This window comes from Aulonocara sp. 'chitande type north' Nkhata Bay, linkage group LG2 (genome assembly GCF_057382095.1).
Source record: "Aulonocara sp. 'chitande type north' Nkhata Bay isolate Kocher_YH1m ecotype deep benthic linkage group LG2, A_spYH_male_GT1.1, whole genome shotgun sequence".
Lineage (NCBI taxonomy): Eukaryota > Metazoa > Chordata > Actinopteri > Cichliformes > Cichlidae > Aulonocara > Aulonocara sp. 'chitande type north' Nkhata Bay.
This window is the reverse complement of record NC_141345.1, coordinates 31292634-31308182: the sequence shown is the minus strand read 5'-3', so window position 1 is coordinate 31308182 and position 15549 is coordinate 31292634. Positions and strand designations below refer to the sequence as shown.

Genomic DNA, 15549 nt, shown 5'->3' with positions numbered 1-15549 from the left:
ACACACACACACACACACACACACACACACACACACGTGTGTGCACTCACAGAGAAAGAGAAAGAAGTGAGGTGTTACTGGTTGAGAGGAACATGTACATGCAGCTCCTGGTCTGAATAGCACTTCCTGGCGTGTGAAAGGCGAGCTGGGGAGGGAGGAGAGGGATGAAGGGAGTGAGTGGTGGTGAAGGTAGTGGGGTATACCTCCTCCTCCTCTTCCTCCTTCCTCCTGCTGCTGAAAGCCTTGTTTGCCATTCTTGCGAGTGCCTCTTTGAAAAGGGAGTCAACGGGGGGGGGGGGGGGGGGGGGGGGGGTTGGAGTGGGTGGTGTGACAATGAGATGAGGAGGACCACATCCGTGTTTGCCAGGTGTTCCTTTTGTGATTCTCACCTTGCACTCAGGCATGGAGAGTGAAACGGAGAGATGCACAAGAAGGAATATGGCAGAAGAAAACATGAGACTGGAAAGGAGGGAAGAAGAGAGAAAAACTGAGTTAGCAGTAGTGTGTGTGTGTGTGTGTGTGTATGTGTGTGTGTTGGGGGGGGGGTAGGCAGGGAGGAGGGAAAGACCCATAGATCCCGCCATTCTTTCACAGAGATAATCTGCAGGAAAGGCGCTGCAAAGATGAGGTGTATATGTGCGTGCATGTGCTTGCGGGTACACACATTTGTCTTTCTGTGGGTGTGTGCTGCCTCTTATTTATTCAGCACAGGTTCATGCCTTTTATGCACGCTATTATGCTCCAGTGATAAAACGCTTTTCCACAGTCCATCAACAATGACTTATCAAAGCCCTAATCACAACCCGGACTGCAACAGCCTGCTAAACCTGAATGCACAACGAATATGCGATAGAACTGTTTTTCAGTCCTTCAAATCCTCAAGACCCCCCAAGTTAACTCGGTTCAAGATATATGCATTACTGTAAATGCTATTACCAACAGGTTTTACACAAACACTTAACTACACTGCAGAAGACATAAATATAGCTAATGGATACAAATTAGACTGGGGACCCTCATCTGAGAGAGTTTTTCCCCAAAGATGCTTATCTCAGAGGACTTTTGCCCCCTAGAATAGATTTTACTTAAAATTGCAAACAGATGGCAGGCACCAAATAACTTCTAATTTTATAGTAATTGATGCACTGTCCCTCTGTTCTCACCAGCCTTTGTGCAGTCTTGTAGCACTCATGCACGATAGTTGCAGTAACAGGGAAGTGAATTTTCCAGTGTGGGGTTTTTTAAAGGTCTCCAAAATAGTACCCGGAGGCCAGCTTGCTGGGGAAGTTTCTGACGTCTGTTGACTATACTATGATATTCACCTTGATTCCACAACGAATTGTTCACTAATGAACAAACTGGATGAATGTCCCAGTTCCCCAGTAACCTTCATAGATTCTTGAGGAATTCTATTAACACATGACGAATAATAACATAACACACGGACTGTTAGTTTACATTTATTTGCGGTTAACCTATTATCATTCCCACTTTGTGATAAGACATTTGAAATGAAAGTGATAACTAAGTTAGGAATAATGCCTGGAAATAGTAATTCACACTTATGACAAATTAGTAGGAACAGAGATTCGTTACTGGAAGGCCAGTGACTTTCAGTTTGTGGTTTGTGTGGAGATTAAGCAGCTGACAGGATGCGAATAGACCAGTTTATCTATCTTTAGAAACTGAGGGTTGTTTTTTCTTGCCAAAGGGAATCACCCAGATCCGGAGTTGTTACACAACTAAAGGTGTGGTTAATTTACAGATTTCTTACGAACAGATTGACAGGAATCGGTTGGGAAGTTTTTTTTCTTCCCTTTATTCACATTCACATTCTTTCACATCAGTTAGAAACACAGCTGACCTCTACTGATATTTGTGTCCTCACATTTTGTGTGTCTCTTTTCTTCCAATGAATACCCCTTGGGTATAATCTGTCAAAAAACAGGGCATACAGATATGAGTCATGAGAAATATACCATGATGATGTTAACCATGCAGTGTGCTTGTTTTGCTATTAGAGATTTCCATATAGGTATCTTTTAGGATTAAGAGAATAAAAAGCCAACTTCCAAGAGCCTATTTGTGAAATGGGTGAAAAGAATATCTCAAGGCATCATCTCATTATGGATCAGTTGCTTTCCAGTGCTAAAGAACCTAATTTTGCACATAAACCCTTTTATTTGAAGGTATGAAAACAAAGTGAAGAGAAAGCAAACATGTCAAGTCACATGGTAGCATAAGATTATACCTTATTCTTAACCACTGTAGCTAAGTCTTAATGTGTCTACAGCACCATTCATGTTTCATAGTCCTGGAGAGCATGATTCAATTACAGGCAGCTTACTGTAAGACAAATACAGAAATAGACCGGTGGGCGGTGTTGTGTTTCACTCCGTGTACCCAAGGTCAGGAGATTGTAAAATTATATCCCCTTGTAAAAGGAAGGATGTATGTCTCTGCAAACAGGGTGTTGCTAAGTTGGCTAAATAAAAAAAAAGGACTGTACATAATGCAGTTATTGCTTTGAGATATCTAAATGCCTCGTGTCGATGGGGCAACTTTATGTGATTGATTGTTTTCATCATCAGGTGACCGACCCACTTAAACCTAGAAAGACAGTTATACATCATGCTGCGGTATTTCTCAAGAGTTGCTAGTAGTACACAAAGTAAATATTTTTGTCTCCTAGAGTATATTAGGACTGGCTACACTTAAGCCCTTGTCCTTATGACAGTACAAGCACAGTACTAGGGCTGGATATCATACACATTTTTCTGTTTACAGTATCATAAAAAAGAAGCAAGTCAATCCCCATAAACTCCCAAGCTAATATTCTCAACTTTTGTGATGTAATATTAAGATATTTAAAGCCTGATACAAAAGCTGTATTTATCTCTTGATCTAATTTTCCTTTCATTATAACAGCTCTCAACCTTTTTATGGTGCCCTTTGAAGCCTTTTTAATTATTTTATGAGGCTTGAAAAGCATATTCTACCATTCAACAGGCAGTATTAGATCTGATACTTTTATTTGAACTGTGGCAATTATTTTGCATAAATGTAACATGTAACTGGGTGGAGATTCTGTCTTTACTCAGTGAGTCAAGGGAACGATGTAACCATATTTGTTATCCCTCTGGATTACTGTTGCTTTTAATCTTTATCAAGTCAACTCAAGTGAAACTCCATAACATTGCCCTCCACTGTATCTTATCAAACTGTCTTCTATTAATTATTTTCAAAGGATATAAGAAAGAAAATGTAAGTGAAAATATATATTAGGAAAAAGATCTTTTCACAGGTGCAAAGAGCTTCTGTAGAACTAATTTAGACTAATTGGCTATAAGTCACCACCATCTTGGTTTTCATTTAGGGGTATATTTATGGTTGTGATGCCCTGATGTCCCTTGACCCTCTGCATAAACCCCCCCTATCAAATCGCTTTGCTCCACTGAAAGATGCTTAAGCTGCCTCAGCCTGGTGAGCTTGTGTCATCAGTGTGTTATTTAGCTCACGGTGCTAACCTGTCCCTCCAGTATCCATTTCCAACATCCAATCTCATCCATAAATGGAAGATCTCACCCCACTCCCCTCCCAGTCGTTGCCATAGAGATGGCCAGTTAGACCTTGTATGACACTCTTTAGCTCTACTGTGGCTTTCTCTCTGCATTTGGAAGGGCTAAAACTATCAATTAAGGCACTACCATCCTTCTCATACGCGACCTTGGCTTATCCCTATCCTGTCAGCCCCCATCCCCCACTCACATAACTTAAGCAGTCGGAACTCAAGAGGACACCAATTTGACCAGATTCCACTTTCTCAAATTGCAGAAAAACACACTTAACTGATGGGCCCTCCTGCCTTGAGAGGGGTCATTGTTGTACGCCTTGACCCCCCACCCTATACCTCCTCACCTTCCTTTGGCCTGTCTCCCCTCCGTGTCGCATAACAAGCTAAGAGCACACCTTTTTCCACCAGGCCAGCAGAACCTCAACAGGAGAGTCTTTGACAAGCCTGGGGCCTCTCCGGGCTTCTGAACGTTCATTCTCTAGAGTCAGGACCATAGGGGAAAAGTGTGTAAATGATACCGGCTGGCATGTAAATAGATCATTTGATAAGTAGGCATACCTGTCTGCACTACAGGACAACTTCACCACAGGATTTTAGGAATTGCACAATGGCTCATGTGCACTTAGCAGATTGTCTCTGTCTGCAAGATGTGACTATAAACTTAGGCTATAATGCATGCTAATGTAATGCTGTAAGTTCCTAAATTTGTAGAACATGCATTGGAGTAGAGCTGCGGAGCAACTGACTGCTTTTGACAGCAAGTCGTCTATACCATTGTTCTACTCAAAGTGATTCTTAAATTGCAAATGCGATTTTCGCATTTTTAGAACTTTTGTTTTGCCAAATATATGCATGGACAATTAAACTACATCTTTATAACATTTTATAAAGACCTTTTTTGATGTTGGAAAACTGACTTTTACAAAAAAAAACATGCTAGCATGCCAATGAATGAAGTAATTTATCACAAAGCTGTTTTCTATTTTAAGTTTACCCTACAATCAACATTTGTGTCTTTGTTGTTGCTCTGCACTAAGGAGAAACCAAAGTTTGGCTCTATTTTCCAACGTACGGTATAAGAGCAATAATTAATAACTGTGTAATTCCAATGACTGCACCCCACAATTATTCAGATGCCCTGTGTGTTTAGCTGGCGTGATTCACATCTCCGTTCGTTGCCAGTATATCCAGAAACCTTTGAGGTGTACGACTACATGTGCAGTTACGCTTTGCTTTGGTTTTCAATCTCTCCATCATCGCTAAGAGACATTCCTCAACACACTGAAGAGGAAGTGCAGTGTGTAATTTGTGCTGTCTGAAAGAGTTATTCAGCTCAACTCAGCTGCTCTGAATTTGATGAGAAGCTCTGAGAAAAAAAAAAAAGATCAGTGATTTAGGAAAAGAGGTCAGCGATCACCACATAAATCACCTTACTATGGCAAGAGATTGCCCAGAAGCAGATGTGTCTTTGGCACTTGGCACAGGATTGCACTGCCGGATCAAAAAAATAGGCCCAACCCTCAGACCATAAACATGTCCTTCCTCAACCCCAAAACGGAGGCTACAGCAGCACAACAAGCCTCCCTCCCTCTAGCCCTCCCTCATTCTCTCTGTTTCAACACATCCCTCTCTCGACTTCCTTCCTGCCCCACCCATTGAATTTTAATACCTGCCTGTCATGTTTTCTTCTCTCTCTTTTTTTCTACCTCCCCCCTCCTTCACCAGACCCTTGCTGCGTATCTAGTAATTACCAGAGGACTGAGAAAACCCTTTCATTTAAGGGATTGGCAATTATCTCAGTGGAACACAATAAAATGGCTTCCCCTCAAGAGGAAGGGGAAGTTTGAGCTGTGGTACGCCACTGCATATCGCACCGCCTTGCTCTTGAAGTGGGGGCAGAGGTGGAGGTCCTGTAGGAGGTGTATTTTCTTCGTTTTTTTTCCCCCCTTCATCTCCTTCTGCTCAGATATTTGATAATCAAAGAGAAGTCTGGGGAAACAACGCAAGTCTAGCGGTAGGGCTTTATTGCCTGAGATTTGTTCCTTCTTGTTGTTAAGTCGCCACACTAAAATATGAGCTTGGTTCAGATTGAAAAAAGGTTGAAATAGCTATCTTTATCCGGCTTTGATTTAGAGCCTTGGCCTCCTATTCACCTTCGGGGGAATCTATAAAGTTGTACAAATCATTGTAAATAACACTTTTATAGTGCTGCTGGGAGAGTCTGATCCTAACACCTCATTGGGACCAACACCACTGTTTGGTAGATCAGTTGGTTTTGGCCCTTTTTCAGAGCAGCAGCAAAGGATACTGTGACAAAGCACACAAAAATGTAAATGAGCATGAAGTTGTAAACTTTTCTATTTAGGAAAGTGTGGAAAAGGGAGACTGTTGAATTTGGCTGAGGAGTTGTCTGTAGTGTTTCGGACTGTGTAAATGTAGAATGTGTTTGAATTAGGAGCAAAAGACATGCTCAAAATGTAATCTTTTAACCAGATGGGACAATTTGGCTAGTTGACAGCGATAGCAGCCTGCACTGATCAGAGCAGCATTAAGTCAACGTGCTTTTTCAGTAGGTTTGAATGGTCAGAGGTTTTTTCTGTCCTAGTAATAATTTTCAAATCTCAGCTCAATGCAGTTACTCGTACTGAGCACCCATCTGACGATTCCATAAAAAACTTTGCTCTGTGTTACCCATTATGTGGAGTAATATGAGATTTAGTATTCTTTGGCACCAAAAATCGAGTTGGCATTATGTCTCAAATGAATAAATGAAACTGGGAGCAGAAACAATTCATTTTTATGATGCATAACCTGTAATGAATTTACACAGATCAGTCAGATTATGGTCAATACCACATCCACACAATAAGTAGAAAAATATCAGAATACAATAAGGCAAATTAGAATTTTATTTCTGGTGCTTTTTTCTTTTTCTCCTTCTTTTCTGTGGTACAAAGTGAAATTCCACCAGCCGGGCAAGAAATGTAATATCTTTATTTTGCCCGATGCTTCACCTGCCCAACGCATGTCCGTCAAATTATTTTTTTCTCTCTTTTTTTTTTTGGAGGGGTGGGTCACTGCAGCAGAATTTCTTGTGCATGGTGACCGGTGTTAAATTCCTACCACCGTGTCTTCTCACCACTGAACCAGCTTTATGTTTTCACAAGCACCTCAGAGCTGCTTCTACTAGCCTTGTAGCCCCACCTGTCGTTTTTGCCGCCGGCTCGGAGAGAAAGCAAAGTTTGGCTGGAACAGCTGGTTGCCTTGGCAACACTTTGTGCCACAGCAGCGGATTGGAACAGGAACTGGCCTATCCATGTCAGTCTGCAGGCAGGATCTGGGCCATGCCTTGTGTTAACAGATTATCTGATTTCCATTCAGACAGCTCGGGTATCAGCCCCACTCCTCCGTTCTCTGGAAAAGCGACCCCAGCCAGCCTCTTTCTGAAAGCCCCCAGAGCCCTCCTCTCTTCTCCCATTTCCTGTCTTAATTACGCACTCCTTTGTGCCGTTGTTTTTTTTTTTCTACCCTCCCTCCTCCTCTCCTGCCTCCCCTTCTTCTTGTCTTGATCCCTCACCCCCCTCCCTTCTCACTGTCTGTCTCTCACTCTCTTTTTGTGAAGAGATGAGGACCAAGATTTTGAAGTTTGAGGTCTGTTGTAGGGACCGTCCTTGGCTTCCCCCCACCACCACTACCTCCCACAACCCAGCTCCCCTTCTCCCTTCCATCGTCTCTTCACCTGAAAGGGAATACTGTGTTTTCGATGCATAAAAGGCTTGGCGCTGTCAACAGGATGAATCCACCAGGGCCCATGGAAAACATACTCAGCTACAGTTTCTCTGAAAGGGAAGAGGAGGGGAAGAGGAAGGTGGATGGGTGAGTGAGGGAGGCAGCTGGAAGGGATTACAGTGCAGTTTCATAGGCAGCACAATTACAAACATACCAAGTGTTAACTTGGCTGTGTAGCATAACACCGATGATGATGCTTTGGCTCTAGAATTAAAACAAGATTTTTCTTTCTTTCTCTTCTTTTTGGTGTTTGTATCCACAAGTGTGTGTAAAGTGTTCCCAGGGTGTTCACAGCTGTACAAAGTTATGCTCAACTCCTCAGATCCCTGTACAGGTAAATTGAAGGTTGGGTGTAAAGAAAAACAAGGCGGAAAAAAATAAAAGTGTAAAGTTTTTGCAAACATAATCAGCCAAGTGGGCACCTCTCCTATAACAGAAACAGGTTTGTCGCCATCCTGCATGGGATCTGGTTACCAAGCCAGGGCATTGAGGCAAGACCAAGAGCGGGTGACCTTGTCTGTGGTGAAATCTGACACAGGTTTTCACATGCTGGGTGGGGGATTTTTTTCTCCCTCCCTCCCCCTTTCCCTGTCTTGTTATCTCCTGCAGTAGGTGGCTAATTGCCCTGATGTTGTAGATTAGATTTAGCGCACAGCTCTTATTGTGCATATTGCAGTAGTACATAAAAGCAGGATGTGGTTCAACTGTACTCAAATGCTATAAATAACTTTAGGAAAGCCACATCATTTTCAGGGGAATTGGCTAACTTAATGAGATTTTTAAGATTATATATTTAAGGCAAATATATAGCTATTTGTCACTGCAAAGAATCCAAATCTAGCAGAAAATGATATAAATATAACATCAAAGTGACCAAATTAAACTCATACACGTATTTGTTTTAAGGGTCTATTAAATTATGTTAACAGGCTTTTATGTTTAAAATATTTTTTTCATATTATACGTTACTACACCACCTCTTTCTGCCATCTGTAAATAACACCCTAGTTTTACTCTTGTCTGCCCTTCTGAAACAGATTGATTGGTTGCCAGGCTCGACGTAAAATTAAGTATTGGTAACCAACTGTAATTCTATGAGTAGAGGTGAGCCTCTCTAAGAAGAAAAAAAACAAAAAAAAATTCATCCACAAACTTTTTTTTTTCCTTTAAAGACATGCCAAATTAGAAGACCGTATGCCAGTATGTTGCTTAGTGATGCAAATAAGTTATGACAGAAAATCATGGATTTTATGTGGTGTTGTAGACAGCATTAATACAGTATGGAAGGCCTGAATTGTGGGACACTGGGAAAATGTACCGGCAATCCCCCATTTGGGGCCTAAGAGACGGAGGAGACATCACAAACAAAAATGGAGTAAGAGGAGCAGCCTGCGCATTCAGCCACATGCTAACCCACACAGACCGGCTTTTCCCAGTCTCTTCCTCGCTAATGCTCAGTCATTCGCCAAGAAAACAGACAAGTTTCGGCTAAGGATCATCTCATGCAGGATGGACAGCTGTGTGGCGATTGTTGCAGAGACCTGGCGGGATAACAACATCCCGGTGGAGGAGACAGGTACTCTCTGTTTGAGCAGATGGGACTGCAGCTTTAGCTAAATGCAAAGGCGGAGATTTAGCGCTATACATAAACAAGTCCTGCTGCACAGCTGCAAACATTATCGTGCGTCTCCCTAACATCCTCTATCATTGAGCTTGTACCAAAAAGATCAGCTCTCTCTTGCCTCAATGATTATCACCCCATCGCCCTGACAACAGTAATTATGAAGCACGTTCTGAAGCACATCAACAACATCATCCCTGTTGGTCTGGACAGCCATCAGTTTGCATGCAGGTGGAACTGTTCAACAGAAAATGCTGTCTCAACAGCACTGCAGTCAGCCCTGACCAACCTCAAACATCCAAACTCTTATCTTAGGATGCTATTTGTTGACTTCAGCTTGGATTTCAACACAGTGATCCCGGATAAGCTGGCTCTGAAGCTTAATAACCTGGGCCTGTCGACATCACTTTACCACCGGATCAGGGATTTCCTCTCCGACAGGCCTTGGGTGGTGCGAGTGGGGAGCTGGACATCTTCCACACTGATCCTGAACACAGGCACTCCACAGGGCTGTGTGCTCAGCCCGACCCTATTTACTCTCTTTACTCATGATTGTTCTGCCACTCACTTCATTAACAGTTGTGGAGTTTGTGGATGATACCACCATGGTGGGTCTCATATCAGACAATGATGAGACTCATTATAGAGAGGAGATCCAACACCTGACACAGTGGTGCATCCTGAACACCAACAAGACCAAGGAGCTCATTGTGGATAGCAGGACATCCAGGAAGAAAGGAAACGCTCCTGTCCTCATACACAGGGAGGCAGTAGAGCATCTGGACAGCATCAAGTTCTTGGGTCTCCACATAACATCTGACCTGACCTGGTTGCTCAACACATTGCACCTGGTGAAAAAAGCCCAACAAAAGCTATTTTTCCACAGGAAGCTAAAACCGACCAGACTCTGTTTTGCTGGTTGTGAATTTCTTCCGAGCCACAATGGAAAGCATCCTCTGTCTTAGTATGACGGCAGCTGCACACCACAAGACAGAAAGAACTTGGCTGGGAGAACTTTCTGAAAACAGCACAGGGGATTGTGGGAAGTCCACTCCCACATCTGGACTCCTTACACACTGGATGGATCCAGAAGAAGACTAGACGTATCGCTGCCGACCCCACCTCCCCTGGCAATGGACTGCATATACCGCTTCCTTCTCCAAAGCTGTACAGGAACATACAAACACGCACCACCAGACTGAGAGGCAGCTTCTTCCCCAGAGCTATGAAATCCATCTAAATTCTATCTGTAACTTTCTGCACATTTTTATTCTGCACACCTGCACATGTGAATAGTGTGCATTCAAATGTTTTATAGTGTTGGTTGTGTGTATGTATGTATGCATTTATATAGATATCAAACAAAATTTCGTTATATGTGAACACATAAAGGCAATAAAGGATTCTTTTTCTTCTTGTTTTTATTATTATTACCTTCATACATATGAAGTTATGTATATGGAAGGTTTGCAGTTGGATAATAAGTTCTCATACTGGTGCCATCAAGGTGGTCTATTCAAGTGTTACCTTAAATAAATAATTTACTGTACTGTGCACAGGTTTCAGGCACGTTGAATATTTAGATTATCCTCCATACGGTGTCATCAGGGAAGCTCCTGGTGTTATTCAGAGAGGCGCTTGCTGAGCAACAAGAAGAACTGATGCCCACAAGAAAGGCCTTCATCTTAATCTGATAAAAGTAAGACGCTGTAGTAAAGTTCATGCTTGGAACAAGCAAGAGTACCCTGAAAAACACTACACAAATATGTTATAAAGGAACTGGTACTTTTTTGAAGGAAACAGCAGGAAATGTAGTGATAAACAGAAACTCAGCAAAATTGGGTTTTCTATAGCTAAAACTATTAAACATGCAGTTTAAGTAATAAAATTGCGCATAATAATAATATAATATAAATTCATAATAAAACTCTTGCGTGAGTTTTAGGTTACGAGTTGGATCTAAACTTTGTTATAATATTAACCTCTTCATAGTTGCCTAGGCTTAGAAGGCCCATCATCTCAGGTCACCTATAATGAATCAACTAACTGTTGACTTTGCTTGAAAACCAGCAAGTTACTTCTGTAGATCAGCCCAGATTAACACTTTGTAAAGACGTTTTGTGCAAGAGCTTCTAATATGCTTGTCAGAGGATATTTCTTTCGTTGTAATATATCTATACTACACAAATCAGGCATAACGTTATGGCCACTGACAGGTGAGGTGAATAACACTGATTATCTCTTTACCACTCGCCTGTTAGCGAGTGGGATTCAGTGGGAGCAAGTAAACTTTTTGTCCTCAAAGTTTATGTGTTACAAGCAGAAAAAATAGGCAAACATAAGGATTTGAGCGAGTTTGACAAGGGTTCAGTTGTGATACCTTGAAAACTGGGTTAGAGCATCTCCTGCAGCCGTGTTCCCAGTTTGCAATGGTCAGTATCTATTAAAAGTGAAGAAACAATGAGAAACCAGCGACGGGTCATGGGCGTCTAAGGCTCACTGATGTATGTGGGGAGTGAAGTGTGGTCTGCCAAAATGGGCCTGTGATCATCAGAACTGGACAACGGAGCAACAGAAGAAGTTGGCTTGGTCTGACGAATCACGTTTTCTTTTACGTCACGTGGCTGGCAGGGTATGTGTTGGTCACTTACTTGGGGAACACCTGGGACCAGGTTGCACTATGGGACAAAGAGAAGCCACTGGAGGCAGTGTAATGCTTTGGGCAATGTTCTGCTGGGAAACCTTGGGTGCTCCCATCCATGTGGATGTTACTTTGACGTGAACCACCTACTTAAGCATTACTCTGGACTAGGGCTGGGCGATATATCGAGTTTTTTAAAAATATCGATATATTTTCATACGAGATATAAGATGTGACAATATCGTTTATATCGATATAGTCTATGTTACGTTATAATTATACTTGTGGAGCCGCAGGTATACCTCTCTTTCGTCCACTTTTGTCTCTACGCAACGTTACTCGGCCTCACCTCTCCTTCACTGAACACAACTCCCCCCTCCCCCTTAGCTTCACCTGCAGGCAATGACAAGATGAAAGCGGAATATCTCCGTTAGCGAGTTACCGTGCGTGGGGCTGGACGGCGTCAACGTGTTAGCGAGCTAACCGCGCTAGCGAGCTAACCGCGCTAACGACATGCAGCCAGGAGGGGCTGCACGGCCTAAAATCCTTTCATTTTCTCAAAAATCGACAGTGCGCCTTATGTATGAATTCTAGTTGTGCTTACTGACCGCGAACCGATTTTATGTGGTACACAGCGCTCAGCAATCTGTCAAAAAATGTTTTAATATGACTTTGCTAAGCTACGGAGCTGCACCACTTGATGGATTGTCGGAGGATTACGGCTACCGAGGAGGAGCCTCGCGGAGTGATACGTACTGTGTGTGTATAAGGACCTGTTCAGAGACGTGGTGCAGCTGTGAAATCTGTCTCTTTGTTATTATGCTCAGCGTCTATTAGTTTACATTTTGACTGCACAATTGTGAGCTTTTTGTTATGCACAAAAACAACATTGTTTTCTTTTATTTATGGACCATGATTATTTAATAAATGCTGATAATTTATTTTTGAGTAATTTCTTCATGTACATCTACGCTGTATGTAAATAAAAGTGCCCGTGTGACATCTGGGACACAGTGTGACTAGGAACTCTCTTTTTGTTCTTAACTTATGGCTTTTAAAAAAAAAATCGAGATATATATCTTATATCGCCATCCAGCTAAAAAATATCGAGATATGAATTTTGGGTCATATCGCCCAGCCCTACTCTGGACCATGTACACCCTCTCATGAAAATGATATTCCCTGATGGCTGTGGCCTCTTTCTGCAGGATAATGCACTCTACCGCAAAGCAAGAAATGTTCTGGATTGATGTGAGGAGTACTACAATGAGTTTGAGGGGTTGACTTTATCTCTAAATTCTAAATGGTCCAAAAAAGAGTAAATATCCATTGAGTTATATGGACGAAGATGCCTTGCTGAGGTCAGAGGAGAATGCCCAGACTGCTACATAGACTTGCCAAAAGTGGTAAAGATTAGAACAGTTTCCTGGTCTGATGAGTCTTGATTTCTGCTGTAACATTTGTATTGTAGGGACCTTGCCATGGCAAACATCCATCCATCCATCCATCCTGCCTTGTATCAGTGGTTCAGGCTGCTATTGGTGGTGCAACTGAGCATCGTGTAAATTCCACAGCCTACCTAAGTGTTGTTGCTGGCTATTTCCCTTTCTGTATGACCACAGTGTATCCATCCTCTGATGGCTGCTTCCAGCAGCACATCACAGCATGTCACAAAGCCAAAACGTGTTAAACTTGTTAAACATGTTTCTTCAGCGTGACTATGAGTTAATTGCACTCAAATCCCCTCCACAGTCACCAGATCGCGATCCAATAGAGCATTTTTGGGTTGCGGTGGAACGGGAGATCATTGTGCATGTGCAGCCAACAAATCTGCAGCAACTCTGTGATGCTCTCATTTCGATATGGACCTAAATCTCTGAGGAACGTTTCCGGCACCTCGTTGTTTTCCATGAAGACTTAAGGCAGTTGTGATGGCAAAAGGAGGTGCAGTCCAGTAATAGCAAAGCATACCTAATAAAGTTTCTAACCAACCCTATAAGCACAGCTTTTACTCTACAGTTTGCTCTCCCCTGACAGCTATGTAATAGACATCATGGGTTACATAATATTAGAGGGAATAGCTGTATACTGTTTTTGTTCTTTTGTTTTGTTTTATTCTCCGTCTTCCTCCACCTTTGAGGTATTGTCTCTGATAGCATGTCCCCCTGTTTCTTGTCTTCTGTGGACCTACGCTCACACACTAAGAGGTAGAGACACACACTCGGCTCTCTCACCCAGGCCCAGCCTCAGCTCAGGATCAGGGTAAACAAGCTAATGTTTAGATTTCACGGAAGTGGAAACTGATCTGGCTGAGTCGAGTCTGTCACTCAGCAACGTGCCTGTTTATGTTTTTCTCTTTGTTAAGTATCTGCAAGTGGCAGCATATGTGAGCATTCAATTCTCTGTGTGTGAGTTTTTGTGAACTCGTGCGTGCACACTTATAAAGGAGTATAAAGCCTTTTGTTTTTAAGCATAGAGTGCAGTTGCAAACAGGTCGTTGTGGGAGAAGCTATCTCTTCCGTTGCAGGGACTCATGAGGTTGTGGATGATTGGGGCGATAGAGATGATGGAGGTGGAAATAACTATGATCGTGGTATTAAGTGTGAAGCTGGTGATGCTGGTACTGATGTTTATGAAAACATGATTTCTTTCTTCAAAGTTTTTTTTTGTCTAAGTCTTCTTTTGGATCATTTATAATCTTATTTGAAAAGCCTTGAATTCCTATCATGTACCAATGACCCATTTAGGATTAGGGTTCTGGTTTGGTTTAACTTGATAATAAAGAGGGACTGTTTTTAACACCAGAAGAGTTTACATTTCTAATAATAAATACAATTTGGTGTTACAGATATTCTTTGTTTTGTTGCTTTTTTTCTATTACCGGTAAGCCCCTTTTTGCTGTGAAAAATCGGCAGCGTAACCAATGTAAAATTCCTAAAAGGGCTCCAAAGAAGGTTGCATGCAACTGTGTGAATGTTAAGCATTAAAAAGACACGATGGAATATCAGTGGTCATTTTCTTTCTTATCTAAAGCAACTTTATACCCCGACAAGTAAATGTTAATTCTTTTGGGAGTGATATATATGCCATTCTTTGAAAAAAATGTGTAAATAACAGTAATGTTAGAGACTATGATATTTTTTGTTGCAAATGAGTCAAACAAAACTGTCATACTCCTTTAAAACTGTACAAGGCCATACAGTGACTCTCTGTCAAGTTCTTCAAAGCACTAATCTCTGAAGTTTTCCTCTTTTCCTTTTTTTTCACCACTACATCCAGAGGACGACAGGGGCTGTCAGAGAAACACAAAGCACTCAGGGTTGCGTGTTAGGAGCCGCCTGAATGGCACCAGGCCTAACGAGAGCCCGGCAGGGACCCTGAGGTGGGCCTGGCACCTGCAGTCTGTCTCTCCGCGCAAGTGGGGCCTCCGTGTATGTGTGCAGGATGGGGATGTGTGAGGTGTGTAAGTGTTGCTGCATGCTGCAGATGGAGTTTTTCTACAGATGCATGTTTCTACATGCGTGTATTTAGGTAGGGGGTGCAATAAGATGTTTTTATCCTCAGCCACATACAGTGGGGCAAAAAAGTATTTAGTCAGCCACCGATTGTGCAAGTTCCCCCACCTAAAATGATGACAGAGGTCAGTAATTTGCACCAGAGGTACACTTCAACTGTGAGAGACAGAATGTGAAAAAAAAATCCATGAATCCACATGGTAGGATTTGTAAAGAATTTATTCGTAAATCAGGGTGGAAAATAAGTATTTGGTCAATAACAAAAATACAACTCAATACTTTGTAACATAACCTTTGTTGGCAATGACAGAGGTCAAACGTTTACTATAGGTCTTTACCAGGTTTGCACACACAGTAGCTGGTATTTTGGCCCATTCCTCCATGCAGATCTTCTCGAGAGCAGTGATGT

The 15549-nt window shown here is 42.2% G+C and overlaps 1 protein-coding gene across 2 annotated transcripts in view; it reads left to right on the top strand.

The window, feature by feature from the left end:
• Positions 1-15549, top strand: part of afg2a (AAA ATPase AFG2A) — a 111486-nt gene that overhangs the window by 67900 nt on the left and 28037 nt on the right. The window contains exon 16 of one of the 2 annotated variants that reach the window (XR_015124414.1): positions 14905-15084. The exons of the other annotated variant lie outside the window; for it this stretch is intronic. The gene's annotated coding sequence lies outside the window, so the exon portion shown is untranslated. The remainder of the gene's footprint in view (positions 1-14904; positions 15085-15549) is intronic. 2 annotated transcript variants of the gene reach the window in all.